Raw genomic sequence first — 26,670 nt, 5'->3', positions numbered from 1 at the left:
TGAAAAAACCAGAGGCTTACCAATAATAATAATAATAATAATAATAATAATAATAATAATAATAATTTATTTATACCCCGCCCATCTGGCTGGGCTTCCAACAAACTATTAAAACACAGCAATGCATCAAACATGAAAAGCTTCCCTAAACAGGGCTGCCTTCAGATGTCTTCTACAAGTGTGGTAGTTGTTTACCTCTTTGACATCAGGTGGGAGGGTGTTCCACAGAGCAGGTGCCACTACCGAGAAGGCCCTCTGCCTGGTTCCCTGTAACTTGGCTTCTCGCAATGAGGGAACCCCCAGAAGGCCCTCGGCGCTGGACCTCAGTGTCCGGGCTGAATGATGAGGGTGGAGACACTCCTTCAGGTATACTGGACCGAGGTCGTTTAGGGCTTTCAAGGTCAGCACCAACACTTTGAATTGTGCTTGGAAACGTACTGGGAGCCAATGTAGGTCTTTCAAGACCGGTGTTATGTGGTCTTGGCGGCCGCTCCCAGTCACCAGTCTAGCTGCCGGATTAGTTAGAACTAGCTGGATTAGTTGTAGTTTCCGGGTCACCTTCAAAGGGAGCCCCACCTAGAACGCATTGCAGTAGTCCAAGCAGGAGATAACCAGAGCATGCACCACTCTGGCCAGATAGTCCGCAGGCAGACTGGGCCTTTTAGGAAAGGAAATACTGAAATTGAAGAAAAGAATTTTCTTACATGCGACCACCGCAGCTAGGATAGTAATAGCGTCTAAATGGAAAGCTAAAGAACTACTTACCATGCAGGAATTAAATGAATATTTAAAACTGGCTAAATTAGCAGCATCCATACGACAGCAGTCAAATCAAAAACTGAAAAACGAATGGCAATGCTTTGATGGTTATATGACAAAATATTGCTCTAAAAGAGACATGCTAATATGCTTAAAGAATGTAAATGCATCAAAACAATAAATTATCAATGGCATATGTATGTATGTATGTAGAGAAAATAAAAACAATCAGAATGCAATGATAAGGGTGAAATTGATTCTAGAGAAGACGAGTAGCGGTGGAGGGAAGTTAAACAGGGTGGTGGGTTTATTTTATTTTGTTTATGTTTTTTCTCTTTCTTTTTTGGATATTGTATAATGATTTAATGTTTCTTTTCTGTTATGTATTATTTCTCTTTTTTTAATTAAATTGTATGACGGAAAATCTAAATAAAAAGAAAGAAGAAGAAGTATCACATAGTGAGGCTTTAGAAGCCAGATGTGCACAACCACCAGTCAAGGTTCAGGAGTCGGTCCTCCCTTGTGGTTTCTCCTCTTCAGAGGTTTCCATAAAGGCATGATCTCTCCTAAGAGTCTTCTCTGGGGTTTTGGAGACTAGCAGCTCCTTGGGACTCCTTGATACCTGTTCCACATTTGTAAGAACTTGATCGTTTAGAGTTACTTTTAGTTAGTTAGTTATTAGAAGTTTTCACTGAAAAAAATATTATGAAATAAAAGAAATATGAATACAGTCGTAGCTTGGAAGTCGAATGGAATCCGTTCCGGAAGTCCGTTCGACTTCCAAAACGTTTGCAAACCAACGTGAGGCCAGCAGAAGCTTCTGCAGCCAATCGGAAGCCTCATCGGACGTTTGGCTTCCAAAAATAGTTCGCAAACCGGAACAGTCACTTCCAGGCTTGCGATGTATGGGAGCCAAATCATTCGAGAACTAAGCTGTTTGAAAACCAAGGTACGACTGTAATGCGAAAGGAAAGGAAAAGGAAAAATAACCAAAGCATTACAATACAACAGAGTATACGGTAGGGTAAATAAGTACATAAGTGATACAATTGTTTGTATCACTTATGTACTGTTTGTTTGTTTGTTTGTTTGTTTGTTTGTTTGTTTTTACAATCAAGTGGTATATAAAATCTCTGAAATAAACAAATGGGAAGGCGGAAACATGGTTGTGCACTAGCTCTTAGCATTACAGTTCTGATAACGGGCAACTGTGATTCAGACGATGGCATCTCTGCTGCCAGGTGGCAATGCAGCGAGGGCGAAAGGCAGCGGATCTCTTAGCGGAAGACATGGCCTGGCCCTGCTTTGCCCCCCCCCCAGCTCTGCAGCCTGATGGAGCGACTTCAGCTCCTTTCTCAAGCCTGACCTCTCAGGATTTATGGAACTTTCTTTCTCTCCCTGTAAAATGCACATTGTGCTGTGCCAATTCTCATGCCTGGCATCTGACGCAGTCGGCTGTTGCCTTTCAGCGTCTCCGCAGACCTGTGATTAGTCTCTTTGGGGGTGCGGCGTTCCTGCAACGAATCCTACCCATATCTGCTGCTGCGGGACGGGCGGCCTAGCCTCTTCTGTGATTTGTTTCTGACATGAGGTTGCTGTGGCGATGGCCACCACATGGCTTGGCAAGGCCAGCGCCAAGCAGAACGTGATTTATGGGTGGGAAGAGAACAGACCTTGCATCGCCCCCTCCACATTCTGCCTTTCCAAACCCCATGACTTTTCCTTTTCCCCAGGAGTTGAGAGGTTAACGGGACCCCCCCTATTCCCGGACCAAATCGATGGCCCAGCGCCTTTCGAGGGGCTGTTTCTCAGGTGCGCTTGGAGCTGCCCGGAGCCCAAAAGGGGCCTTTGTTTTGGAAGCGGCAGAGGGCTGTTTTGCACGGCTGGAATGCAGCGCTCCCGTCCCGGCGAGCGAAGGAGCACGGGAGCGGCAGTGGGCTGTTTGCTTTGGAGCACGCCTGCTGGCTGACCCGAGCGCCTCCGTGCTTGGAAGCCGGCTTGTGGCTATGCCCTGCCCTGGGCCAGGAGGCGCCGCTAGCCAAAGCACAGCTACGGAGAGCCGTCCAGCAGGAAAGCGGTTGCCCAGCTGCGGTTTTGAAAGGGTGGCGGTGGAAGCCATGAGGAACGGGCAGATGGCTAAGGGACCCAGATGCCTGGGGAGCCCTTTGACCCCTTCTTTCTGGAGGGAGGGAGGAGTAGCAGCAGGATCAGGACCCCTCCCAGCTCAGCTGAGCACCTCTAGTCTAGAGGTCTGGTCTAGCCACTTGCCCATAGCTCAGAGACTCCATTCCCTCTGGCATCTCCAGCTAAGGCAGGGAATTATCCGTGCCTGAAAGCTTGGCACCACTGCTGCCAGTCAGGGTAGACAGTATTAAACTAGATGGACCCAATTCTCCACTTAGTATAAGGCTCCTTCCTAGGCTCCCATGACAGAGTTGGGCGGTCCAACTTCTTATGCCACGTGGGCTGCAAAAGTACTCAGACATGGAGCCTGTGGGCCGCACAGTGCCTTGTCGCAAGGCTGAAGTTTGAAGCCCCCTCCCCAGCCCTCGCACTGACTCCCCAAAGACAACTAAACAAGGCTCCGGGGTGAACCTCAGTCAGCTTGTTAGGTGCTTGTAGGCAGCCATGCTCTCCCCACCTCGGTGCCCCCTCTCCCCCAGAATGGGGGTGACAGCTCTGACCTACCATATTTTTTGCACCATAACACTCACTTTTTTCCTCCTAGAAAGTAAGGGGGGAAGTCTGTGCATGTTATGGAGGAAATGCCTACGGGTGGCATGCCTACAGATTTTCCTCCTCTAAAAACTACGTGCGTGTTATGGTTGGGTGCGTGTTATAGAGCGAAAAATACGGTACCTTGCAGGGTTGTTTGTAAGGACTGGAACAAACTGGCGTACAGGAAGCACCTTAAACTGCAATGTGCTCATGCCCTGCTCTGTACGGTTGAGTTTCATAATATGCGCAATAGGGCATAGCAGGCGGAGAGAGGAGAGTCTTCTTCTTCTTCTTCTTCTTCTTCTTCTTCTTCAGATTACTGTATTTTAATATTCTGTTGGAAGCCGCCCAGAGTGGCTGGGGAAGCCCAGCCAGATGGGCGGGGTATAAATTATTATTATTATTATTATTATTATTATTATTATTATTATTATTACTATTACTAACACTGGAACTCAGTGGAAGGGCTCTGCTCTGCAATGCTTCTGAATCCCATTTGCCGGAAGACATGGGGCACCTGGGTGAGGTCCAGATGTCTTGATCTAGCAGGCCCTTTCTATATGCTTTCGCCCACAACCCCATTGCCTCTCAGGTAATTTCCTCAAGCCCCGTTCTTTGCTCAAGTGGCCATTAGCTCCTGCAGAGTGTGATCCTGCTCACAGCAATTGCGTGATCTGCGCATGGTTTTTTCGCAGCACCCGGGATCGCCTCCTCCTCCTCCTCCTCCTCCTCCTCCTCCTCCTCCTCCTCCTCTCCCTTGCCCGCCAATACCACACCTGTGCAGGTTGCCTTTTGCCCTGGGAGATGATGATGCTCCTCTCCTCTCCTTGCTTGCTTTTGCCCTGTCCCGGAAACTCTCCCTGCAAAGGGGAGAGCCAGGGAGGCCTTGCCTTTCGCTCCTGCTATCTGCAGCCTGAAATCGAACCCAGCCCCCGGCTCCCCCACTCCATTCCCCAGCCGCCCAACTTTTTTACGAGCGCTTTGCTTTTGACATTATTTTTAGGAATTTCTCCAGCGTGTGGCTGGGCTGGTGGGGGGAGGGAGGTGGGGGGAAATGGTTTTCCTTTCCTCTGGAGCAGCAGGCAGGAGCCGCTGGGCTGCTTTGGCTGCCGTTCTGCTTGTTAACAGAGCAGTTGCTGTTCGGCTCCTGCCAGAGCCTCAGGTTACGGGTAGGCGAGGGGCTCGGGTTGGGTGCAGTGGGGCGGCTGCCGAGGGGAGGGGGCTTGGGCTGTGGGGAGGCTCGGGCGAGGGGCAGAAGCGGGGGTCGTGGTGGGGATTGGGTGGGTGTGTTCCCAGCTCTCCGGCTGCAGCCAGCGTCAAGGATAGAGGCCCCCCTCCACCAACCCCCCTTTCCTTTCTTTCTTTTCCCAGAGTTTTTGTGATCTGGCGGCAGCTGCGAGGCCATGGGGAACTGCAGAGGCAGCGGAGGCAGCACCAGGTCTTGAAGGTAAGCTCCTGCCACGGGACGGCAGGAATCACCCAGCGCTCTCCGAAGGACGAGGGAGACTAGTATTTGTGGGTTCCGGAGCATGGTGCTGTCTGGTTGCACCAGGCAGAGGAGAAATCCCATGGGTCATGAATGGTTTAGATGTGGCTAGGGGAAACGGGGAGTCTGAAGGAGCCATGCGCTGCCTGAACCTCTCCATCCCTATGCCGTGCATGTCTTTTATGGCACGTGGGGCATGCTCCGAGGGCGCCGGGCTGGGTTCCTCTGGCCGATCCCGGCAGAAGGAGCTTGGCTCCTCCAGAGGCGACACGGCATCGCTGAGTCACAATCTACTGAGTCAGCACTCTGGGACCCCTGCGTCAACGGGGTCACCGCACGCGGCGGACTCTCTCGTATCTGAGTCAGAGCGTTGGGAAGCGTTCAGTCCTGCGCAGCTGAGTTCAAAGCGTTTTGCAGGGCGCACTGCACACAAGTCTCGGGCTGTTTTTACAACGTGTGTTTTCCGCACAGCGAGGGAGAGCGTCGTTAGGGCTGCAGCTGTTTCCTTGCTAAATGCATTTGCTCCACCGTTTAGGGCACAAAAACCCTCACAAAGCTGCTTTACGGCATTTAATAAATATATTCCAAAACTCTTACCACTTTAGCGCTCAAAAAAGAAGCTTCCAAATTTATTTTCTGCTGATAAAAGTTAACTCTGGTGCGCTACTGCAATGGTGGTGCAGGCTGCCTTGGGCTGTTGTTTTTGTATGAGTTGCTCAAACTTCCACTCAGGCTATCTAAGCCGAAATGTTTCTCTAGATCTCCTGAGCTAAAGCTAAGCCAGACTTATTCCCCTAGCTGCAGTGACAGTAGCAGCAGCAGCAGCAGCCGCCCTGGTCGATTGTATCTCATCCAACTCTCCAAGGTCAACCCAAAGCAACCTTTTAATGGGGCCATAAACCAGGAGGAGTATGTAGAAAGTTTCGGCATGTGGACCCTGCATTTATGGAACACTCTCCCTCGGAGATTAATCAAAGCCCAGTGCTGTAACCTTTTGAAAGCCATGCACAATCTGCTTGGGGTGGCTTCTGTTGCAGGGGACAAGCAGAGAGACAGTGGTGGGGTTAAGAGACCAATTGAGTTTTTGATGCCGAATTGGATTTAAAGTGGATGCTTCCTTTGTTTAATCTGTTAACTGCCCTCGGAGTCTCCAGGGTGGGGTGAGCTAGGTCCTCAAACAATTAAATGGCTGCTCTTTCATTAGCCATTTATTAACCAAATAAGTTGTTTTGGTTTTATTTCTGTTTCACCCATTGCTGTCTCTGTGAAGGCGGAGGAATTGGCTTCCATATTTCTGCCTTTATAGTTCTCTGGCTGCATTGCAGTTTACTTTCTCTGGTACTGATATAGTTCAGTTGCTCTGGAGCACAACAGAAAGATCTGTGTAGAAGAGAAGATTATTGTGGGAAGGATTTAGAAAGAGGGCGATGACAATTATCAAGGGGATGGAGAAAGGTTGCAACATTTAGGACTTTCTAGTTTAGAGAAAAGGTGAGTTAAAAAGGTGGCATGATAGATGTTTATAAACCCATGGCATGGAGAAATTGGAGAGAGAAATCTCATAATACTGGAACCCAGCTGGGGGCCATACAAGGAAGCTAAATGTTGGGAGAATTCAAGACAAAACAAAGTACTCGCACAGTGCACAGTTCAACTATGGAACTCCCTGCCACAAGGAGGTAGTGACAACCACCAATTGGATGGCTTTTAAAGAAGATTAGACAGATTTATGGAGTGTAAGGTTCTTCTGATGGCTACTAGTCAGGAAGGCTATATTTGGCCCTAAATGGCCTCGGCTCAGTGTACCTGAAAGAGAGTCTCCACCCCCATGGTTCAGCCCGGACACTGAGGTCCGGAACCAAGGACCTTCTGACCCTCACTGGAAGAAGTTACAGGGAACCAGGCAGAGGGCCTTCTTGGTGGTGGCACCCACCCTGTGGAACACCCTCCCATTAGATGTCAAGTAAATAAACAACTATCTGACTTTTAGAAGACATCTGAAGGCAGCCCTGCATAGGGAAGTTTTTAATGTTTGAAGTTTTATTTTGTTTTTATTGTTCTGCTGGGAGCTGCCCAAAGCGGCTAGAGAAGCCCAGCCAGGTGGGCGGGGCAGAAATAATTTTTTTATTATTACAATTGGAGGCAGAGCTGTTTCTGAATACCAGCCACTGGAAACGGCAGGAAGGGAGAGGGCTACTTTTGTGCTCAGATGCTTGTGGGTTTCCCAGTGGGGTAACTGGTTGGCCATTGTGAGCAGGACACTGGACTAGATGGGCCATTGCTCCAGCAGACTTTTCTCCTGTTTATATTAATGTGAGCCATGGCAGAGGTCTTCAGATACCTGCTGGACTGTCTCACACAGAAGATGGAGCGAACTCTTGTTCTCCCGTTGCTCCAGAGGGCAGGACCAGCACTGGAGGGTGGAAACTGCAAGGCAGCAGCTTTTTTTTTGCTATGAACATTACGAGAAATTTCCTAAAGGCAAGAGACGTTCAACAGCGGAACAGTCTGCCTCAAGGAAGTAGTGCCCTCTCTTTTGCCGAGGCAGAGACTGGGCAGCCATCACCAGTCAGGGATGCTGTAGATTCCTAGGCCTTCAATTTGTTGTTGTTGTTTAGTCGTTTAGTCGTGTCCGCCTCTTCGTGACCCCCTGGACCAGAGCACGCCAGGCCCTCTTGTCTTCCACTGACTCTCGCAGTTTGGTCAAACTCATGTTTGTAGCTTCGAGAACACTGTCCCACCATCTCGTCCTCTGTCGTCCCCTTCTCCTTGTGCCCTCCATCTTTCCCAACATCAGGGTCTTTTCCAGGGAGTCTTCTCTTCTCATGAGGTGGCCAAAGTCTTGGAGCCTCAGCTTCATGATCTGTCCTTCCAGTGAGCACTCAGGGCTGATTTCCTTCAGAATGGAGAGGTTGGATCTTCTTGCAGTCCATGGGACTCTCCAGAGTCTCCTCCAGCACCAGAATTCAAAAGCATCAATTCTTCAGCGATCAGCCTTCTAGGCCTTCAATATCCCTCCCAAATCCAACATTCTGTGATGCTTTCACAACCTAGATGAATTGTGTCATTCTGGATTTTTTGGGAAGGCTGAAATCAAGAGACCCATTTCCACACACACTCCCTTCCCAAGTGGCCGAATTGGTAGCGTTAGCTACCCAAGCAGATGTTGCAATCCGGTAGACAACGCCAAAGGTTTTTTGGAGCCACTTGGCCAGTGTGGTCAAATGCTGGCAACTGCATGGCTGTGGCGTGAAAGGGGCATGAGGAGTCATCACCCGCGTATCTTGGCAGCATTTGAGTTCCTCATCTCCAGGCAGGCTCAGAATTTGAGGAGGTAAAGAGCTGAAGGTGGCAGTTTAAATGTCAGAGAGGAAATGTGCTTTTGCTCAGCTGGATTTCCAAGGGGAAATCTGTCTTTGGACAAAGATCATAGAATCTTAGAATCTTGGAAGGGACCCCAAGGGTCATCTAGTCCAACCCCCTGCAATGCAGGAATCTCAGCTCAAGCATCCATGACAGACGGCCATCCAACCTCTGCTTGAAAACCTCAAATGGAGGAGAATCCACAACCACCCAAGGGAGACCATTCCACTGACAAATAGCTCCTCCTGTCAGAAAGTTCTTCCTGATGTTTAGGCGGAATCTCCTTTCTTGCAACTTGGAGCAACTGGTTCGAATCCTACCCTCCAGAAGAAACAAACTTGCTCCATATTCCAGGTGACAGCCCTTGAGATATTTGAAGTTGGCTCTCATATCTCCTCTCAGTCTCCTCTTTTCCAGGCTAAACATACCCAACTCCTTCAACCGTTCCTCATCAGGCTTGGTTTCCAGACCCTTGATCATCTTGGTCTCCCTCCTCTGCACATCCTCCAGCTTGTCAACATCCTCCTTAAATTGTGGTGCCCAGAATTGGACACAGTATTCCAGATGTGGTCTGATCAAGGCAGAATAGAGTGATACTATTATTTCCCTTGATCTGGACACTAGACTTCTGTTGGTGCCGCACAGAATAGCATTCACTTCTTTTGCTGCTGCATCACACTGTTCACTCATGTTAAGCTTGTGGTCCTAAGACCCCTAGATCTTTTTCATGTGTCCTACTGGTAAGCCAGATGTTCCTCATCTTATATATGTGCATCTGGTTCTTCCTACCTAAGTGCCTAACTTAGATTTGTCCCTGTTGAAATTCATTTTGTGAGCTTGCGCCCAGTACTCCAATCTGTAAAGGTCATTTTGAATTCTGATTCTGTCTCTTGTGGCATTACCTTACCTTATTGCAGGATGAGTGAAAGACCCATTCTAACATGAGAAGATCTTGCTGGATCAGGCCAGCAAGATCCTCTCCCTTCCTGTGGTTTCCAGCAACTGGGATTTGGAAGCCTGGCGGCCTCCGACTGCAGAGGTAGAGCATCGTCATCCTGGCCATTGATAGCAATAACCTCCACAAATTTGTCTACTCCTCTTTTAAAGCCATCTAGGTTGGCAGCCATCCCTGCCTCCTGTGGCAGGGAGTTCCACAGTTCAACTGTGCTGAAGATGGCCTCATCATCATCACCTGCTGCTGTTGAACCCGGGACCTTTGGTCTGTCCCTGAGTTCTGGCCGCTCCTTGTTGAGGGGTAAAGCCCCCCAGGTTAACTGTTATGGGGTGAAGCCTGCCTGAAAGTGCTTGCCCCTCTTCCAAGGTTCGTGCAGCTTAGCTGTGACCGCTCAGTTCTGACAGAAATCCATTCTGTACGTTTTCAAGAGCACCTTTTACAAAATAAAAGCAAATCACATGTTGCAGGACACTCAGAGTTTGGCATTTCTGTCCTTTCGTGAAAGAGGAAAAAGCTGGAGGGTTTGGGTTTCAAAATATGGATTTCAGCGATGGAAGGAAATTCAGTTTTAATGAGGTCTTATGTCTCTATTCATTTTATTGCCTTCCCTGAGCCTTTAGAGTGGAGCAGGCAGTAAAATAAATTGTCCGGCTCGCCAGGAGCCTTCTAAGTTACCACCGGAAGATCCAGCATTGGTCTGTTGCCATGGGAGCTCTGCCACGGTGGGAAGCAAGGAGCGGTGGTCCCACCGTAGAGACAGGAAAGGTGGCAGGTGCTGAGTTTTAGATACACAGAAAGTGCCTGGATTCAACCCCTGCCATCTCTGGTGGGAAGGAACCTGGTAGCAAGGCTGGTAGTCTTGGCTCGGGTGGCACAGAGACTCATAGAACTGTAGTTGTGGGAGGGACCCCAGCGGTCATCTAGTCCAACCCCCTGCAATGTGGCAATCGTGGCTAAAGAACCCCTGACAGAAGGTCATTCAAGCTGTCCAGCAAAGGGGAGTCCACCACCTTCTGAGGGAGTTTTTTAAGCAGTTGGATGGGTTGTCATGTTGTCTTGAAGCTAGGAAATTAAGGGAGAGAGCCCAGCTGAAGATTCGGAGCAGACATTTGGAGGTAACATCAAGCCCTCTCTTATAATACTTCTTGTTGCCAGAACTACAGTGGTGACCCGCAAGACGAATGCCTCGCAAGACGGAAAACTCGCTAGACGAAAGAGTTTTCCGTTTTGGAGGTGCCTCGCAAAACGAATTTCCTATGGGCTTGCTTCGCAAGACGACAATGTCTTGCCAGTTCCTGCTGGTTTTTTTTCCTCCCCCCCCCTTTTCTAAGCCGCTAAGCCGCTTATCAGCTGATCCGATCAGCAGATAAGCCGCTAAAAGCCGCTAATAGCGCTAATAGCGCTAATCCGCTAATCCGTCAATGGGCTTGCTTTGCAAGATGAAAAAACCGCTAGATGAAGAGAATCACAGAACGGATTCTTTTCGTCTTGCGAGGCACCACTGTACAAGCCCATTCAATAAACACACAAGACGTAACCGGCTGTACGTTTGGAAAAATAATATATACTATTCATTGCACTGAACTGTAGATTTCAACAGAAGTAGCTCATAAAGTTCAATGAAAAACATAGAAGAACCAGTGGATCAGTTCATTCACTGATCAGTTTATGCATAAGGTCCATATCTGTGAAAGTGTCTATTCCACCTGTCTGTTCATAGAGTCCAACAATCCACACAAAAGGTTGTTGCAGTTCGACAAGGATTTCCGGAATATTAGCCTTGTTTCGCCGTCTTGGGCTTCATCAGTAGTACAAACTCATATATGATACCACAGGACAGTGGATCTTATAGCATAGTAGTAGCTGCTATAAGAACCACAAGCCCAGCAGCAACTCAGTCAAAGAACTCTTTGGCTTCCATCTTGGCAAAATGTCGCCAGGTCTTCTTGAAGGACTCAGCAGATGAAACAATACGGTCGAGGCGGTAGTGATTCTGTGTGGCCTTCTAAAGAGCTATTTCAGCAAATAGATTTATTTTAATTGTGCTTCTTAAAAATGCAGTTTGAAAAACAGGTCTTTGCCCTGTGGTGTATGAGGTGATTTGAATTCCAGGCACACAGATGGTAATTTTCTGGACTCAGTGAAATGGGGACAATTCGGTCGGATGTTGCTTCTCTCAGTGTGCACAGATGGAGCTCATCATTGCTTTTTGTTCCCTATTTTGCCTTCCTGCTCATAAATCCTGAGAGGTATTTCCTGAAACTCTAAACTCTATATGAGTGAAAACTGGTTTGACAATGATATTCCCTCTTCACAGGGACTCTTGGGAACTGTAGTTTTTTAAGTGGGGGGCTAGGAGCGCCTAACAGGATCCAGAGCATCTTGCCAGCTACAGTTCCTGGGATTCTTCCGGTGAAGTGATGCTAAAGTGATAGGCAATGAATGCGAGTTAGTGCAGCGGATGTGCCCCAAATACACATTCGTACTTGGTTTGTGCACCTTGGCATTTTCTAACGGAGCATCTAAGGACACATTCGGAAGTGGTGCTAAAAATGCTTTTCGGTCCGAAAAGTGTGAAGCTAGTTAATGAGGTGTAGAAAGTGGAAAAGAGCCATTTTAAAAATAGAAATCTGCATGCCAGCTAATGAAGATTTCCTTTTTCATTTCGAACTACACTTGTGGGAAACGGGCACAGGGGACTCACTGAGTTATTATACATGTCATATGAAAACGAGCATCTGTCCTGGAGAAACTGAGGGTTTCTTGGAGGTGATTTGTGGTTCTAGAGTGAGAAGGTCTGTGCTGCAAGGCAGATTTCCCTGAAAGATGGGCTTGACCACCACCACGATCAACTCCTGCAATGTACCAATGCAGGCGAGTGTTGTTTGGTGTGTTCCCGGGTGCGTTCTCCGTTTACACAGAGCCACAGTGACGCCCAGCAAGATTGGCCGGCGCCTCGCGTGAACGCCCTGGGACACTTCCCACAATCCTGTGCAACAAGCCGCCGCTCTGCAGACACACGTCAACTTGGAGAGGGCTCTCTGCAGCTAGAAAATTCTGAACCCACTGGAATAGCCAGGCATAGATGTTGAAAGCCGGCGTGGTGTTTCGCTCCAATGTTTTGAGCGTTCTCCTCTGCCTGTGTGAAACTGAGTCACAAGGTCTGGACGCCTTTGCAAAGAAATCTGAATTTTTAACGAAAAATGCAAGCGAGCCTCACGGCGAGAGGCTTAAGGGGTTGAGTTGCAGGGCTGCAGTGTGGACATGCTCTCTTCATGGATTAAATGCACACGGGTTGGAGGTGTTTGCAGAGTTGGGGGCCCTACAACGCTTCGCCAGCCAGCACGTGCCAATCAGCACGGCTTTTCTTGTGCAACTCATTGTTTTCCCATCTGTGATATAATAATAATAATAATAATAATAATAATAATAATAATAATAATAATAAATTTATACCCTGCCTTTCCCGGTTCAAAAACCGGGCTCAGGGCAGCTAACAACAAATTTAAAACACTTAATTGTAAAAACAGCATAAAATACAGTATAAAAACATGAATAGCAATAAAATTCAAAGTTCAGAAATCAGTTTAGGGGAAATCCATCTAATAAGCATTAGATAATCCCCAGGGCTAGCTGGCTGAGTTGGTCCTACTTGGACCAGCAAGGAGGCCAGGGGAGAATTAGCTGTGGGGTCTCAGAGCGGGGGATCTTCATAAAAGGGGAGGGGGAGGGAAGGGAAGAGAAGGGAAATAAAAGATCAGGCTGAATTCAGATTAAAAGGCAGGCGGAATAGCTCTGTCTTACAGGCCCGACGGAAGGAGGTTAAATCCTGAAGGGCCTGTGTACATGTGTACCCTCTGAGTACATGCAGGGATGTTCCGATTCTAGACAATTCAGTTTCATCCATAGAAGAAGCCATTCTGCGTATGTCCAAAGGGGTTGTTGTTTTGGGGTGGAGCAGAGGAATGATGGGTTCTGGTGACGAGTCATGTCTGACTTCCGTGTGTGTGTGACGGATTGCAGAGCCTGGCCCACCCTTTTCCTTTGCTGAAAGCCTTTGTGTGGGATACAGGGATGCTTTTTCCAGAAGAGCTGACATATGGAAGATGCTGAGCTCAATGTGCCTTTGGTTTGATCCAGGAGCCAGGCTCTTCCTATGTCGTGGATGTCGGATGTTCTTGCTGAGTGTAGTCAAACTTCGGTTTTCGAACGTAGTCGAAAGTCCGTACAGCTTCCGAAATGTTCAGAAGCCGTGCCCCAGCTGTTGAGCTTCCTGCAGTCAAGTGGAAGCCGCGTTGGACATTTGGCTTCTGGAAAATGTTTGAAAACTGGAGCATTTACCGTATTTTTTGCTCTATAAGACTCACTTTTTCCCTCCTAAAAAGTAAGGGGAAATGTGTGTGTGTCTTATGGAGCGAATGCAGGCTGCACAGCTATCCCAGAAGCCAGAACAGCAAGAGGGATTGCTGCTTTCACTGCACAGCGATCCCTCTTGCTGTTCTGGCTTCTGAGATTCAGAATATTTTTTTTCTTGTTTTCCTCCTCCGAAAACTAGGTGCGTCTTGTGGTCTGGTGCGTCTTATAGAGCGAAAAATACGGTACTTCCAGGTTTTCGGCATTCGGGAACTGAAACGTTCCAAAACGGAGGCGTTTGGGAGCTGAGGTTTGACAGTACTGATTTATTCCAGAATAATTTTTTTTGCAAGCATCAATCTGATAATGCCACAATCTTTTGCATCATTGCGCTTCTGAATTCCAGTTGCTGGCAGGTGGGCACGGTCTTACCGCTGCCGGGCTCATGTGCAGCTTGCAGGCTTCCGCGGGCGTCTGGGTGGCCATTGCAAGCCCAGGATGACGGATGGATGGACCATTGGCTGATCCAGCAAGCTTGTCCTATGTTCTCATAACATTTTGGAGTGGGTGTCCGTGCAGTGGAGACCTTTGCTGAGACGGTACCAAGTGGGCCTCCTTTGAGGCAGCTGGAGCAGCAGAGAGGGACGCATTGAGTTCTAGGATTCGAGGAACGCACAGGACCAGTTCGTCTCCTGATTCAGCCATCGTGGCCACGGCATGCCTTTCACCTCTCCTTGCATTTCGTCCTGATATCACTGCTCAGATGTGATGCCCTGGCTTAGTCTGCATTGCGGTGTTGTGAACCCAAATATGTGTGTGCTTATTTGTGAATGGAGATGTTTTCTCCAAGCCTAGAGACGGTGTCCCACTGAACACAAGCAGAGACGACTGTTTGTTCTGTATTCATTTCAATTATTTAAATACAGCGGTCCCTTGGTTCTCAAACTTAATCCGTTCCAGAAGTCGGTTCCAAAACCAAAGTGTTCCAAAACCAAGGCGCACTTTCCCATAGAAAGTAATGCAAAACAGATTAATCCGTTCCAGACTTTTAAAAACAACCCCTAAAACAGCAAATTAACCTGAATTCTACTATCTAACGAGACCATTGATCCATAAGCAATAAACAATGTACTGTAGTCAAAATAAAAAAATTCCTTCCAGTAGCACCTTAAAGACCAACTAAGTTACTTAACTTAGTTGGTCTTTAAGGTGCTACTGGAAGGAATTTTTTTATTTTGACTATGGCAGACCAACACGGCTACCTATCTGTAACTGGAACAATGTACTGTATTCACACAATCAGTAGCTGAACTGGGTTCCACACAGTCAGAAAAACAAAACAAAAGCCACAAAAACAAAAATGCAAAATAATTAGCAAAAACAGACAGACCTCAGCATAACACTCAAGTTGTTGGTGTAACACTCAAAACAGAAGCGTAACACTCAAAACAGAAGTGTAACACTCAAAACGGAGCACGTTCAGCTTCTGAAAAAAGTTTGCAACCCGGAACACTTACTTTCGGGTTTGCAGTGTTTGGGTTCCAAGGCGTTTGAGAACCAAGATACCACTGTACTGCCCTTTTGCCTCAACAAAAGCAAATAGATAAGAATACATTGAAAAAAGAAAACAGTCTGGCATCTGACACTACTTTGTGCATTGTTAGCTCAGAATCTGGGTATATCTTTTCTGTGGGTGTGTCTTATGTTTGTATTTCCCGCTTTGTGGAAATAATCTGCAAAGCGATTTGCGGATTGTGAGCTGACCTGGCAATAACATTCCTAAGGTCCTTAAAGGACGGGAAGGCGGGTCGGTGACAAGAGCCTTTGGTTCGGTGGCTGAATCGCTTAAAGCCCTGCTGGGTTGCTGCCGTTTTGCAGAGCCAGACAGGGCATGTTGTGCAACACGCAGTAAAACGGTTGACGACCGGCAACTGTCAAGTGTGGAGCCAGGATTCTCGGCTGACGGACACATGTTCAGGCGTCTCAGTTTCCATAGGGACTGGCTGCTTCCCCAGGAATGCTCCTGGCTCCTGGCATTTAAATATAACCCATCCGGCACCAACGCAGTGGATTGTTTTCTAGGCCTCTTATATCACCGTCGACTCTTGGATCCGGGTCTTGTAAACAACAGATGAGGCAGTAAATCTACGTCTGGATTGTATTGCGTGGGACTGCAGGTGGAGACTCACATCACAGAATGCTCCTCCATGGAACAGAACTCTTTTACCTAGAAATCTAGCCTTCTGCAGAGAAGGCCAAGCTTATTTTATTTTATTTTATTTTATTTTATATATTAAATTTCTATACCACCCTTCATGCAAGGATCACAAGGCGGTTTACAATATAAAAGCACAAAAATACAGAACAGAGTAACAAACAAAAACAATAACTCCTGCACACAATTTAAAAGGTTATTGCTTACCTTGGTCTGAAAACTATATAGTGGTACCTTAGTTCTCAAACTTAATTCCAGAAGTCCATTCCAAAACCAAGGCACGCTTTCCCATAGAAAGTCCAGAATTTTAAAAACAACCCTTAAAACAGCCATTTAACATGAATTTTACTATCTAATGAGACAATTGAACCATAAAAGGAAAGCAATAATTAATGTGCTGTACTGTAAAATAAATAAGACAAGATTGTAGATGATAAAAGTTTTTTTTTTAAAAAAAAACTTACCTGCACTGATGATACTCATTGTTTGGATAGGGGGCCTTTATCCGTTTCCACAGTCACACAATCCATCAATCAGTAACTGAACTGGGTTCCACATAGTCCCTAAAACAAATGAACCAAAAAAGCCTCAAAAACAAAAATTCAAAGTAAATGACAAAAACAAAAGCGCCAAACTTAATCTGTTCCGGAAGTTCCGTTTGACTTCTGAAATGTTTAAAAACCAAGGCGCAGTTTCTAATTGGTCCAGGCAAGGGGTCAGTAACCTTTTTCAGCAGGGGGCTGGTCCACTGTCCCTCAGACCATGTGGTGGGCCTGACTATATATATATATATATTTGGGGGGGGGGAATAATGAACGAATTCCTATGCCCCACAAATAGCCCAGAGATGCATTTTAAATAAAAGGACACATTCTACTCATGTAAAAACATGCGGATTCCTGGACCGTCCACTGGCTGGATTTAGAAGGCGATTGGGCCGGATCCAGCCCACGGGTCTTAGGTTGTCTACCCCTGGTCCAGGCGCCCCAGAAACAATAGCCAACAGCCGTTTCGGATGTTTGGCTTCCAAAAAACGTTTGCAAACTGGAACACTTACTTCTGGGTTTTCGGCGTTTGGGAACCAAGGTACAACTGTACAGTCATACCTCGGGCTGAAGTAGCTTTGGGATGAATATTTTCGGGTTGCCCTCCGCAGCGACTCGGAAGTAACAGTTACTTCCGCGTTTCGCCGCTCGCGCATGCACATGCACAGACACTCAAAATGACATCGTGCACATGCATGGAAGCACCGAATCGTGGCACGCGAAGACACGGAGACGCGGGTTGTGTTCGCTTCTGGATGCGAATGGGGCTCCGGAACGGATCCTGTTCGCATCCAGACGTACCACTGTACTTCTGTTGAAGCGGCCGAGAACAGTGTTTGCTTCTATTGCCACTGCATCACCCTGTTGACTCATGCTAAGCTTGTGGTCCACCAACCGACCTTGTGGTTTGCACCTGGCACCTGGTGCTCTTATCATTGAACATGTCCTTTGGGGAAACCGATGGGGATACCAGTGCAAACCAATCTGTCACACACACAGGACAGTGTGGAGCAGGTGGCACTTCCTTGCTCACAGGCTGGCCTCTGTTTGTCAGGATGGGGGCACCCCAGGAATATGCCTGCATCAGGCAGGCTAATTTACAGGAGTGGGGTCTCATGCCAGGGAGGACTAAGACCCATTAGCACCTGGGTGGTGGAGTAATAAGATGTCTAAACCTCAGCAATTTGCACCTCATTAATGAGCTCAAGTTTTGCATCCTGGCCAGTCCTATACACCAGACACATTTCCTATGAGGAAGTCACTTGACCCTTGGGAAATGTGAGTGGACAAATCAGGGTGGATAAAAATAAATGATTTTTAAAAATAAAATAAATTGGATTTTTTTAAAATTTAAATCAGATTTTTTTTATTTAAATTGGGATTTTTAAAGTAAAATGTTTTTGGAGGAAACATCTTTCTAAAGATAGCTTTCTATTTAAGTTACGTTATAGTCCAAAGGCTATTCATCAGGAAATAAGGATTTGTTTTTCATATGTGCCAAAACTCAGTCTAAGGGTGTGTGTTTTTTAATCGTTTAACCACATCAGTTAGCAAACATGGATACATATGCAATAATGTTATTGTTTTAGTTAAATAAATTGTTTAAAGGTAAAGGGACCCCTGACCACTAGGTCTAGTCGTGACCGACTCTGGGATTGTGTTCTTAACCCGAGGTACTATTTCTGGGTTAGCGGAGTCTGTAACCTGAAGCGTCTGTAACCTGAAGCATCTGTAACCTGAGGTACCACTGTATCCGCATTTTGCAAAGAAAAAAATATTTTGATACTATGGTATACCACATTGAAATGTTTAAATGTTTCTTTGTCCTTGAATCTTCCTGCCACACTTGCCATCCATTCATGCCAGACCAGGGTGGCATGCCGCACCCTTTGAGAACCTTAAAGGGGTAAAGGTCTGTTCAAGACCCTGTGTTTATTTAGACAGGGCAATTGTGCTGGAGAAGATCCCGCCAGCCAGACTCTCTCCTGGGCTGACCGGCAGGCTGTTCGTCTGCTTGCATAAAGAACTTGACAGCTTTTATAAAGACGGCAAAGTTGTCACAACTCTGCTAATAAGAAACCACAAGGAATTAGCTTTGTAGGGGGGAAACGTTGCCAGTCCAAAAACCTCAAGCGTTCTGTTTCTTCTCGTGAATGTAGCATCTCGTGCCAGCCTGGGATTGTTTTGTTTTTTATGTGTTTGTCTCATAGCCCGGGGTGGGGGGGTGGGGGTGGGGGTGGGAGCTGGGCTAGGCAAGAGCAAGCCTTTAAAATATGTGTGTGTGTGTGTGTTAATAAGCCGGTGCTTCAGCAAGAATACCATGATTCCCATCATAAATTCTTTTTTATCATTCCGTAGAAAGTGATTGCCAAAATCGTAGTCCAATTTCACGCAGTCAATTCTGTAGTTAAACCATAATCATCACGATAGTAAAAGATTCTTTCAATCCCGCTTGCGTACTTCAAACTGTCAGGCAGTCAGTCTTTCGAAAGAGGTTTGCCAGGTAGAATAGCAAATGCAAAATATATCAAAGAGAAATAATGGAGGCTCACGCCGCCCTTCCGTTCCGATATACCAGTCCGATTGCAATGATAGTCCTTCTCCAGATCGAATCCTTGGCACCCAGTGGCTGAGTCAATAAGCAGAATGCTTTATCTCCCCTAGTTCAGAGCATGCCTGTTAAATAAGTCCAAATTTCATCTTAAAAAGCAGGTGTCCGCTGCTCATGTTGGCAGCTTGGGAGAGTTGCCAAAAACACGCCCTGCATTGCACCCAGCGCCCCCTGCCCCCTCATTCCTTCCGGGCGGGCAGCAGATATTGGATGCTCTGTGGGTGAAGCTCCCCCCCAACCCTGGGGGGTTTGGGAAGATAAGTACTCCCATGTTATCCTCAAATTCCGCACGAAAAGGTTCTGATGTAATTGGGACAGCCGTTCACCATGGTAGCCAAACAGGAAGTCCAGGCAAGAGTGAATCTTATCTATTTTATTATTATGACATTTATAGCCTACTTTTCACCCAGGAAGCTGAAACTGGCACATGTGGTTCTCCCCTTCCTTATTTCATCTTCACAAGAACCCTGTAGGCTAGGTCAGCCTAGGAGACTGAGTCTAGCTCCAGGTGACCCAGCATGTTCCATAGCTGAGTGGGATTTGAACTGTGGTCTCCCAAGTCTTGGACACTTTTAAAGAGCCATTTAAGCTTGGGATTGCTAACATGTCTTGCGGCAGTGAGCTGTTCCGGTTGCCTGTGCATCGTGCCGATAACTTTTTAGTTTTGACATGAGCCTCATGCAGCAAATCAGCTCCATTAGAAATTGCCCTGATTTCTCAAAAAATTATGGAAAAGTGAGATAGATATAAGATATAGGTTCAAAAATATAGTAAAGGTTCGCTATCTATGCTAGTATTCGATTGACGTTGGAGAGAGACTGAGTTGAGAAATAAGACCAAGGGTACATATTGATATAGGAATGTATTAGATAAAATGTAAAGAAATATACAATAATAAGAGTACATTCATTTGTAAAAAAGGAATATACAATGGGGTAGTCCAAAGTGTTGGTATATATATGATTTTGGAATAGTTTTTTGTCCTTGTGTTTTTTTTTCCCTTTCCTTTAAGTATATAAACTTTGTATACGTGCTGGAAATTACAGTATAATAAGCCTTGTGATGTAATATGGTAATGTTTACCAATGTAACATAAGAATATTCTAATATTCTTGCCTAGGATGCAGTTGGGGACTGTTTTCCCAGGGTGGCTGCAAAGAGGGAATACAATTAATTGCACATGCTAAACCATTAGCAATGTAATTAAGGCTTTGAGGCATCTTGGCCCACAGGAACATCTTGGTATTATGGAAGCTGAGTGTCTGGGTCTGGGGTCTGCAAGTCTGAGTCGCATCTCTGTTAGAGTGTAAAAATATGACGGTGGCTGAAAGTTTAAAAAGGTGAACTGTGAAGGGAGTGTGGAATGATTCAGTGCTTTTGACCAGCAAGGTCGTTTTCCTGAGTTTTTCTTTTCTTTTCACAGCAAATTTATTGTGGCCTCCCATGAATCAAGTTGCGATAACATTGCCATCCCTATAAAAACTGTTCAGTTCTGTACGCGAGCAGAACACCCTGTCAATCAGCTCGGAAGAAAGTCTGGCTGACGGGGTCTTCTCCAGTGCCTTGTCCCTTTTCTCACGCAGACAGTGTGGTATAATGGTTTAAGTGTTGGGCCGGGACCTGGGAGAGACCCGGGTTCCAAACCCTGCTTGGCCACGTGATGCTCACTGGGTGATCTTGTGGAGGGCAGTCACTGCCCCTCAAGTCTAACCACCCGCACAGGGTTGTTGCCAACAAAGGTCCGTATAGTAAAAGCTCTGGTTTTCCCAGTAGTGATGTATGGAAGTGAGAGCTGGACCATCAAGAAGGCTGATCGCCAAAGAATGGATGCTTTTGAATTCTGGTGCTGGAGGAGACTCTTGAGAGTCCCATGGACTGCAAGAAGATCAAACCTCTCCATTCTTAAGGAAATCAGCCCTGAGTGCTCACTGGAAGGACAGATCCTGAAGCTGAGGCTCCAAGACTTTGGCCACCTCATGAGAAGAGAAGACTCCCTGGAAAAGACCCTGATGTTGGGAAAGATGGAGGGCGCAAGGAGAAGGGGACGACAGAGGACGAGATGGTGGGACAGTGTTCTCGAAGCTACGAACATGAGTTTGACCAAACTGCGGGAGGCAGTGGAAGACAGGAGGGCCTGGCGTGCTCTGGTCCAGGGGGTCATGAAGAGTCGGACATGACTAAACGTCTCAACAACAACAAATAAATGCAATAAATAAATAAAATAGTAACTGTGCAGACTCTGCCCTTAGTCCAAGGCCCATCATGGGGTCCCCATCCTGCCTGCCTGCCTGCCATCTCTTTCAAACAGACTTTACGCTCCCTCTTTCAGCTCCAGAAGCCAAACCGAGCCTCTTGGCCTGGAACTGGAGCTCTTGCCCTGCTTTGTCTCTGGAAAGAGAGAGTCGGGTCGGGTTTCGCCAGGAGAAACCGCAGTTTGAAGCATGGCAGCTCAGCGAGAGCTTGGAGGGGACTTGTGCGGTGGGAGGCCAGGGAAATTCTCCAAACCCCAGGCATAACATGGACCCTTCTGTGGCTCAGGCTTGGATCGAGCGCTGAGGGTGGGAGGCTTAATCGATGTGCGCATGTGAGCCCTCTGGAACATGTGCATGCAACTTATTTATTTACTTTATCTATTTCATAAAATGTATGCGCTGCTTGATTGTAAAAAAAAAAAACCAAAGCAATTTGGAAAAAGATAAAACAATAAGATCAAGAAAGATTTGCAGCCGTACTTTGAAACATATAAATAGTTAAAATACCAAAACGGATGAAACCCACAACAGCATTGCTAAGCATCTGGGTATGCTTGCCTAAACCAGGATGTTTTTGGCAGGCACCGAAAAGAATACGGGGAAGGCGTCTGCCTGATATCAATAGGCAGGGAGTTCCAACCTTCAAAATTATATGCCATTAATACAGTTCTGATTGCCTGGCCTCAGAAAGGGTATTGCAGAGTTGGAAAACATTCAGAAAAGGCCAAGCAAAATGATAAACGGGATGCAGTGACAAGGGAAGTTGAAAGCGTTTTGGAACCTTTTAGTTTAGAGAAAAGACGATGGAGAGGAAGCAGGATTGAATTTTTTTAATTGGTGCCTGGCATGGAGAGAGCGGATAGGGACCAGTTTCCCTCCCTCTCTCATATCACTAGAAGTTGTGGACCTCCAAAGAAGCTGGACGTCGGGAGAATCAGGAAAGATAAAAGAAAGTCCTTCTTCACGCAGCGCATGGTGGAACTTTGGAACTCCCATCCACAGGAAGTCACCAACTTGGATGTCTGTAAAAGAGGATTGGACAAATTCATGGAGCAGGAGAAGGCTGTCAATGGCTCTACTCTGCCTCCTCTGTTAGAGGAAATAGTGCTTCTCAAGGCCAGTTATTGGAAACCACAGGAGGGGAGAGGGTCTTGTGGTCAAATCCTGCTTGCGGGTTTCATAAAGGTTTCTGCTGGGCTACTGTGAGAACAGGGTGCTGGACTTTCGTTGTTTAGTCATTTAGTCGTGTCCAACTCTTCGTGACCCCCTGGACCAGAGCACGCCAGGCCCTCCTGTCTTCCACTGCCTCCCTCATGCTGGTAGCTTCGAGAACACTGTCCCACCATCTAGTCCTCTGTCGTCCCCTTCTCCTTGTGCCCTCCATCTTTCCCAACATCAGGGTCTTTTCCAGGGAGTCTTCTCTTCTCATGAGGTGGCCAAAGTCTTGGAGCCTCAGCTTCAGGATCTGTCCTTCCAGTGAGCACTCGGGGCTGATTTCCTTCAGAATGGAGAGGTCAGATCTTCTTGCAGTCCATGGGACTCTCCAGAGTCTCCTCCAGCACCAGAATTCAAAAGCATCCATTCTTTGGCGATCAGCCTTCTTTATGGTCCAGCTCTCACTTCCATACATTACTACTGGGAAAACCATAGCTTGAACTATACGGACCTTTGTCAGCAAGGTGATCTCTCTGCTGGACTAGAAGGGCTTTTTGGCCGGATCCAGCAACCTCCTCTTACGCTGTTATGTTCTTAACTTCTCGTTCCCCCGCTGCTGCTGGGCCCTGTCCCTCAGAGAATGCATTTGAGAACGTGCTGAGTGCCTTTTCTGCTCCGCTGGCTGTCCTGGGATGGAGTCCCGGTGGTTTTAGGCAGCCTCTTTGCTCCCCGCCCCTCTGTTTTGGGCACTCTACGCTGCCCATAGTCCTTGGCAGGCTCCTGGGGGGAGGCTGGCTGGCTGGAAACAAGCTGGCCCCACTTTCTCTCCCTTGCGCCTCTTTGCTCTTTAAAGCCTGACCAGGTCCTGAGGCTGCTGCACAATTATAACGCAATGCAATTAAAGCCCCTATAAAATGCCAGCAGCATGGAAGTAGTCCATGAGCTAAAGAACAGGCTGTTTGTTGTGCTTGGCGGGATTCAGTTCATGGAACCATCGTGGCAAGAGCACCCTCTGTCCACTCCAAGCTCGGTGGGCTGGGGGGGGGGGGCAGAGAAGGGATGGAGCCTGGAACACATGGTGGGCTTGTGCCAACCAGTCTTCCTGGAGAATCTGGGGGGGGAGCAGAAAGGGGGCTTTTTCAGTGGGGGGAGTTTTGGATGGGTCGCCCTCTCCCCCCACTGCACTAAATCATAGAATTGTAGGGATGGAAGGGAACCCAGTGGTCATCTAGTCCAACCCTCTGCAATGCATCCCTAACAACCAAGACACATGCTATGCAGACATGTGTCTTCATTTTTTGCAGTTTAATTTGTTTTGAATGTTTCTTTGAATAGCTGTCCTTGCCTTTTGTTGGTCAATTCAGTATTTCATTTTGCATTGTAAACCCCTTTGAGGTTTTGTAATGAACACATAAAAGGAAACCCTTCTTCACGCAGTGCAGAGTTAACCTGTGGGACTCCCTCCCACAGGAGGCAGTGATGGCCAGCGACTTGGATGGCTTTTAAAGAGGATTAAGCAAATTCACGGAGGAGGAGAGGGCTTCCGATGGCTGCTAGCCACTCCTCTCCACAGTCAGAAGCAGCGATGCTTCTGAATGCCAGTTTCTGAGTTGCTCTTGTGCTGAAATCTAAGTTACCGTATTTTTCACTCTATAACACGCACCCGACCATAACACGCACGTAGTTTTTAGAGGAGGAAAATCCGTAGGCATGCCACCCGTAGGCATTCTATCCATAACACGCACAGACATTTCCCCTTGCTTTTTAGGAGGAAAAAAGTGAGTGTTATGGTGCAAAAAATACGGTATTTGTCTCTTACTACAATTAAGTACTATGTAGATTTCGATATATAAGTAAATAATACTTAGCAGAGTGGAATGAGTATGGATGGAGGACATAAATGGCAACACCCTAGAGGTCCCGGTCCCTAAGGAAGTCAGATTAGCCTCAACCAGGGCCAGGGCCTTTTCAATACTGGCCCCGGCCTGGTGGAACGCTCTGCCTCATGAGACCAGGGCCCTGCAGGATCTGATTTCTTTACGCAGGGCCTGTAAGACAGAGTTGTTCCGCCTGGCCTTTGGCTTAGAATCAGTTTGAGTCCCTCCCCCTCTTTCTTTTTCCTTTCTCCTCCTGTGAAGAGTCTGCATCCTAATGTATTAATGTTGTATTCTAATCTTTTTAAATTGCTTTTATTGTTGGTTGTTAGCCACCCTGAGCCCGGTCTTGGCTGGGGAGGGCGGGGTATAAATAAAATTTATTATTATTATTAGGGAAGCACTATCTTACGGGAGGCTCCCTTCATCTTTGGGACTGTGAGCAATGCTTGAGGTTTTCCAGGCGCCAGGTGTGTTTTGCTTCTGGCGCGAGTCCAATTGCAACTACGTGGAGATTTCTGCACACCGTATCGGTGACCACGGTTTCAAAATCTACCTTAGTCCACAGTTAATGCCATTTCCACTGTGTGTGCTTCTCCTTCTTGTGTACTGGGACAAGTGAATATGTAGCTGTAAGAGCATTGTAGCTGAGATCATTGAATCGTAGAATTGTAGTATTGGAAAGGGACCCCCAGGGTCAACTAGTCCAACCCCCGGGCCAATAGGCATTCTGTTGTGGTGACCATAACCTGAGTTTCTGATGCTGACTCTGAGACAGCTGCCCTGTGAGCCTCCTGGCTTCCTTCTTCACGCCCAGAACTCAGGAGTGCAAGAAAGCCCAGTCCTCCCTCCTTGGCTTGCTCCCAAACCTCTATGCCAGGGGTGGCCAACTCCCAAGAGACTGCGATCTACTCACAGAGTTAAAAACTGGCAGAGTGATCTACCTTCTTTTGGGGGGTTCAAGTTGTTGACTGTGTTTTTTGGGGGTTCAGGTCAAAGTTATTGAGCTTTTATAGGGTGGAGGAAAGCCCCACTTTTGGGGAGTGCAAGGCTTTTTTTTTTTAGCTTCTTTGGGGGGAGCCAGTGATCTACCCCAGACGTCCAGGGATCTACCTGTTGGACGTGCCTGCTCTACGCCATTCACATTTCAGGTTTAAAGTTTGGTAGGTTTTTATCCCTCGGCTCAAATACATTTTACTATGGTGGATTGCGTACAATAAAATACATGCCATAAAAATATAATTCATGCAATAAAATATAATATAAGAGCAATATAACAGACAGAAATTAAAAACAGCAGACGAAACCAGCATAATACCCAATCAACTCATTGTTAAATGTTCTTAAAGAGCCTTGGGGAAATTGAAAAGGTCTTTCTGCCTGTTGCTGCAAACCTGACAGCTTGGGTGCCAGGTGAACGTCCCTAGAGAAGAGCAGTGGATCAGCTGGGTGCTGCTACCAAGAAGGCTCTCTCCCCATCATGTCGTCTTCTTCTTTGGCGATCCCTCGTAGCCAAGTAAGATTGTCTTCCATGAACACGGTCTTAACCATGGGTAGGCAAACTAAGGCCCAGGGGCCGGATCCGGCCCAATCACCTTCTAGATCCAGCCCACAGACGGTCCAGGAATCAGCGTGTTTTTACATGAGTAGAATGTGTCCTTTTATCTAAAATGCATCTCTGGGTTATTTGTGGGGCCTGCCCTGGTATTTTTACATGAGTAGAATGTGTGATTTTCTTTAAAATGCATCTGTGGGTTATTTGTGGGGCACAGGAATTTTTCCCAAAGGAATTTTTTCTCCCCAAATTCCCCTCCCCACAAGGTCTGAGGAACAGTAGACCGGCCCCCTGCTGAAAACGTTTGCTGACCCCTGGTCTTAACAGTGAGTCTGTGACTGGCTGTGGAGGCCAATTCTGGGTCCTGCGGGGTTGGGGGTGCCCAGGCAGATATTTGCATGTGCAAAACCCCAGTTTTCACATCCCGCCTATTGCTGCTGGCACCTGCGGCTGCTCTCAGCTTGGCCAGCTGATTCCCAAGAACCTTCCTGTCCCACAAGCCAATGAAAGGAGCAGCGCAGAGGTCACAGGCTCCTTCTGGCTGCTTCAAGGGCCAGGTGAGCCTTGCAGCCCTGTGCTGGGATGGATTCTTCCTTCCTGAGCACAGCTCTGACCCTCCCTTTTCCTTGGGCACTGTTTACCTTTGCAATCTACGCCCAAAGTGACTCTCTTTCAGCTGTTTGTGTTCACCTGATAACTGGCCAGCAGGCAATTTGCTGGCCCTCCAGTAAGAACCAACCAGCAGCCTAGATGAAGCATAGAATTGCAAGGGACCTTTAGAGTCATCTAGTCCAACCCCTTGCAATGCAATACACATTCCTCCGTCCAA

The 26,670-nt window shown here is 47.2% G+C and overlaps 1 protein-coding gene across 3 annotated transcripts in view; it reads left to right on the top strand.

The window, feature by feature from the left end:
- IL11RA (interleukin 11 receptor subunit alpha) overlaps nucleotides 1-26,670 on the top strand; it is a 147,056-nt gene that overhangs the window by 65,710 nt on the left and 54,676 nt on the right. The window contains exons 1-2 of one of the 3 annotated variants that reach the window (XM_082242126.1): nucleotides 4,574-4,646; nucleotides 4,849-4,924. The gene's annotated coding sequence lies outside the window, so the exon portion shown is untranslated. Of the gene's footprint in view, nucleotides 1-4,573; nucleotides 4,647-4,848; nucleotides 4,925-5,722; nucleotides 5,873-26,670 lie in introns of those variants that run through there. The other 2 variants (XM_082242129.1, XM_082242128.1) reach the window with 2 other exon arrangements.

This window comes from Podarcis vaucheri, assembly GCF_965113315.1.
Source record: "Podarcis vaucheri genome assembly, chromosome: 11".
In the NCBI taxonomy this organism is placed as follows: domain Eukaryota; kingdom Metazoa; phylum Chordata; class Lepidosauria; order Squamata; family Lacertidae; genus Podarcis; species Podarcis vaucheri.
The sequence above is the reverse complement of the archived record's forward strand: the minus strand, read 5'-3'. Positions and strand labels throughout refer to the sequence as shown.